Source organism: Nicotiana sylvestris, chromosome 1, assembly GCF_000393655.2.
Source record: "Nicotiana sylvestris chromosome 1, ASM39365v2, whole genome shotgun sequence".
NCBI lineage: Eukaryota > Viridiplantae > Streptophyta > Magnoliopsida > Solanales > Solanaceae > Nicotiana > Nicotiana sylvestris.
The window spans coordinates 97,917,077-97,922,367 of NC_091057.1; positions in this window are offsets into that span (position 1 = coordinate 97,917,077).

Below are 5,291 nucleotides of genomic sequence, written 5' to 3' on the forward strand. Positions count from 1 at the left end.
ATGGTTCCTAGGATTGCTTAAGGAACTACAGGTCCAGGTTCAGCAGCCAGTGTCCTGCATTGTGATAGTAAAGCAGCTCTACAAATAACTGTTAATCCTATATTCCATGAACGTACTAAACATATTAAGATCGATTGTCACTTTGTGAGAGAAAAGATCAAGAATGGGCAGTTGGCACCACAATAAATTTCCACCAATTTGCAGTTAGCTGATCTCATGACCAAAGGATTAGGGTATTCTCAACATCACTTTCTCTTGTCCAAGTTTGGGGTGCTGAATGTGTTTCAACCCCCATCTTTAAGGGGAGTATTTTTATGTGAGCTAGAAGTATACTAAGTATCTACTTAGAGGACTAAAGTGTAAATGTTGTATTAGTTGGTTAGAAGGTGGTTAATACTGTATAAGAGGGGACCATCTCCTTGTAATGACATGAATTAAGCTCTTCTTCTAAACGATCTCTGTATCTCTCATTTCTTTCTTTCTTTCTTCTTCTTCTTCATCATCATTTTTGTTGTGTAATGACTCGACCGGTCGTTTTGAACTTTTGTACTTTGCTCGCTAGTTCTCGGGCATGACTTGCTCTGTGTGATGCATTATAACTTATGTAAATCGTTGGTTTTGGTTTTCAGGGTAATCGAAATGAATTTGGAAGAACAGTTCTTAGTTTGAAGCTTGAAATTTGAAAAGTTTGACCAAGATTTGACTTGTTAGTATATGATCTTGGATCAAATTTTTTTTGATTTGATTAGTTCTGTTAGGTGATTTGGGAATTAGGAGCGTGATCGAAATGCATTTTGGAAGTCCGTGGAAGGTTTAGGCTTGAATTGGCGAAATTGAGATTTTAGCATTTTCCGGTTGATAGGTGAGATTTTTATATAGGGGTCGAAATGGAATTCCGGAAGCTGCAGTAGCTCTGTTGTATCATTTGTTACGTGTGTGCAAAATTTCAGGTCATTCGAACGTGGTTTGGTTGGGTTTTTGATCAAAAGCGTAATTTGGAAGTTCTTGGAATTCTTAGTCTTGAATCTGATGCGATTTTGGTATTTTGATATTGTTTTGAGTGTTCCGAAGTTTGGAACAAGTTCGAATGAGGTTATGGAATATGTTGGCATGTTTGATTGTGGTCCTGAGGGGCTCAGGCACGTTTTCGAATTGATTCCGGGCTATTTTTCCTTCATTTTCACTGCTGCGTTCTGCTGATATCTATGCCTCAGTTCTTCATCGCGTTTGCGAGTCACGTGTCGCGAACGCATACTGTATTCGCATGGAAGCAGCAAATTTCTCTTCGCGATCGCGAAGTGTGTCACGCGTACGTATAGTGTTAGGGGAGGACTCCTTCGCGTTCGCGCATGGCATATCGCGTTCGCATAGAGCCGGGCTAGGAGCTAGGCTGGAGGACCTTTCTTCATCACGTTCGCGAGTCTTGGGACGCGTTCACATAGCTCTATATCCAATGTGTATTGCGTTCGCGGGGCTGGTGCCGCGAACGCATAGAGCATTTTTGATGGCTGGTGTTCGAACGCTATAGTTATCCCGCGTTCGCGAATAAGGTTTTGATGCTTGGGCAGAATGTTTAAATAGCCATTGTTTGCGATTTTGGGGTTAACTTTCATCATTTTGGAGATTTTGGAGCTTTTTGAGAGGATTTGAAGAGGGATTCAAGATATAACACCCGGAGGTAAGATTTTTGAACTCAATACTCGATTCTTGTGTGAAATCTACCTAATTAATCATGGAAATTAAGCCTAAATTGAGGAATTAGGGCTTGAATTTGGAGACTGTAAATTGGGGATTTGAAGGGGCAATTGAGGTCCGATTTTGATGTTCTTGGTATGTATAGACTCATGAGAGGATGAGAATTTTATTGATGTGACTTTTATCGGATTCCGAGATGTGGGCCCGGGGCCGGGTTTGAGCAATTTCGGGATTTTTGATATGAATTGGATATTTTCGAGTGGGCTTTGTTCCCTTAGCATCTTTTAATAGTTATGTACTGATTGTGGCTAGATTTGGAGGATCCGGAGGTCGATTCATGAGGGCAAAGGCATAGCGTGCTAGAGTTTGAACCGGATCGAGGTAAATATTGATTGTAAATGTTGTCTTGAGGGTTTGAAACCCCAGATTTCATATTGTTATGTTATTTTGAGGTGACACGCACACTAGATGACGAGCGTGGAGTCGTGCACCATTGGGGATTGTGACTTGGTCCGTCCCGTACGACTGTTAAGTCGCGTATTTGATTTGAAATCTTATAATATTCCATATTTTAGAGATTGATATTATATTTTGGGATGTATGCCATGTTTGGGGCCTTGTGCCGACCTGTTGAGACCCTTAGGGGCATTTTCACTATTTTTCCTCATTCTATTTATTTTGAAAGCATATCCTCAGTCATGTTTTACCTGTTATTGTTTAAATCTGGTTTTATCACTTTACTTCTTAAAATGTGAAAACTATTTGGGCTGAGTTCCCTATTTTATTGATGGTCCGAGTGATCGTGAGGTTGATGACTGAAATAGACCGAGGGTCTGATTGTGAGGTTGATGACTGAGATAGATCGAGGGTCTGATTGTGAGGTTAATGACTGAGAAAGGCCAAGGGCCTGGTTGTGAGGATTATATATCTATGGATCGGGCTGCATGCCGCAGCAATATGTTGAATCGGGCTGCATGCCGCAACGATATAGCGCTTCAGCTGTAGGAGCCCTCCGGAGTCTGCATACCCCCAGTGAGTGCAATCGACTGTATATATATATATATGGATCGGGTTGCACGTCGTAACGATATATGGATCGGGTTGCACACCGCAACGATATATGGATCGGGTTGCATACCGCAACAATTACTATATGGTACTTATTGAGTGTGAGTACTGAGTGTGAACGCCGACTGATAAGAGTTGAGTCTCGAGGGACTGAGAGGCTTGCCTGAGGGGCTGTATACATATATATGAGTGATGCTTTGCCTGAGGAGCTTGTTTTGATGTAATTGTTGTTTTCACTCCTCTTTATACTGAGTCTCTGTTGAAAATGTTTCACAAATATTTTTAAACAACTTTCATTTAAGCTGGAGTTTTTATGAGATATTCGGTATTTAATCACTGATTTGGCTTTGTTATTCCACTAATATTTTTATGTTATGAGGTGTTTATGATTCCTGTTTTGCCCGAGGGGCTGTTTACGAACTATATTTTTACCTAAGGTGCCGATTATGGTTTTCATCTCTTTTATTATAAATGATATTGAATCCCTACTAAAACTGTTGGAAAGCATTTTTAAATGATTTTTACAAAAAACTAGATTTTAAATGAGATGATTGACTCGTATTCTAATTTGAAAGCATGTTGTGCCTATTGAGTTTATCATAAATGTGGATTCCTCGCTTCCTACTGCTCAGTCTTTATTTACTCTTATTACTTACTGGCTTGGAGTACTCACATTACTCCCTGCACCTCGTGTGCAGATTCAGATATTTCGGAACCTTGTAGCGGGTGTTGATTGCTCAGAGGCGGTGTCGTCGGAGTTAACAAGGTGGCTGCATGACGTTCGCATCATTGCTTTCCTTCCTCTCATTTTTGATTACTATATTTAGTACATTTGTAGACTCTTGTTGTATTCAGACCTTGGTAGATGCTCATGGCTAGTGACACCCCGATGTTGGGCTTATGTAATTATTCCACACTTTTCTTTTAAATTTTATTATGAGAATTATTATTTATAAATGATATAAAAAAAACTTTTATTAGAAAATGATTGATTCGAGAGTTGTGTCGGCTAGCCTAGTTTCACGATAGGCGCCATCACGACCAAGTCGATTTTGGGTCGTGACAAGTTGGTATCAGAGCCTAGGTTACATAGGTCTCACGAGTCATGAGTAGGTTTAGTAGAGTCTTGCGGATCGGTACGGAGGCGTCTGTATTTATCCTCGGGAGGCTGCAGAACCTTTAGGAAAAACTTCACATTCTTGAATTCTTATCGTGTGTCCTTGATTCAGCTTGAAAAGTAACTCTTTGAATTCCTTCCACGCGTTCGTATGCACGCATGAGCGCTTAGTATCCGATGTGCATTGATGGCTTGTGATTCCCCGATCAAGGGGGGAAATATGATCTCTGTGTGTTGATGTGGGGCTAGTCTGGAAGACTTGAGGCCGGATTTTTGCCTATAGCTCGAGCCTTGAGCTGTTAATTTTGTGAGCGCGTGCTTCTAGATCTATATGTTCTGTTGTGTCCCTATTAAGGGGAGTAATGACTGGATAGCTACGTGATGGGTATGTTATGACTGCGAGGTGTATTCATATGATTTGGAAATGACGAGAAGGGTCTACTGGAGGATAGAAGAACTACCAGGTACTTGATTTCCATCTCGATTTGAGGTATAGCCTCGAGTTATGGGTATGTGAAGAATCTTTTCATGTGTCCTAGTTGGGAGTGAAGTAAATTTCATGTTACGGTATGAGTTCAAACTCAGGAAGATTAAGTGACTGCGTAATGTTTATGACGGTGGAAGGTATACAAAAATGTTAGTTTGAGGCAAAGTAGGTGGGGTTATCTCCCGCGGAGTGTTCTAAAGTTGTGTGATACTTATATTGTCTGTTAGAAGATCTCATTTACAAGTAAATTTTATGTATTGGAATTTAAATTTGAGTCGCTTAAGAGAGTGGGGTTCAACTGCTACGAGAGTGAATGCGAAATTTACATAAGATTTAAAGTACCGGGTGGTTTGTGTTTCACGAGTGTATGAAGGGTTGAGTTTAAATTTCACTATGGTATTATGGCAGCAATAGGGTATATGCATTACGAGTTATTGTGTGTGTTTTGGTCTATGGCTTCGAGCCAAGTGGGGGAGTCTGCTATTAATTAGTTGATTGCGCGGTTATGTGCTATGTTGGTTCCAATTTGAGGCGTACTGGTGAATCATTATGGCCTACGAAGATTGAGACTGGGGAGGCTCGAGTAAAGGAAATTTTTTGACAAAGATTATAATATGCTTCATAGGTGTGTGGAAATCACAGAATGTCTTGAGTTGTTATTGGTAATGGATGCTCGGTGCATAGAGCATGAAGTTGCTTGGTTATTCTAGAATGAGGTTACACTATGCGGTGTCGGAGTGCTATTGAGGCATGGGTGGTTCTGTTCGTTTGATCAGGCTAATTGCGGTTTGATTAGAGTGAATGACTCTCGAGAATGGTTTTAATGTGTTCAAGATTTTACATGTAACAATTGGGTATTTTCAAGTTGTATATGTGGCTAGAACCTGAATTTTGATTGGAAGATGTCAAGACTTATGGTATTTT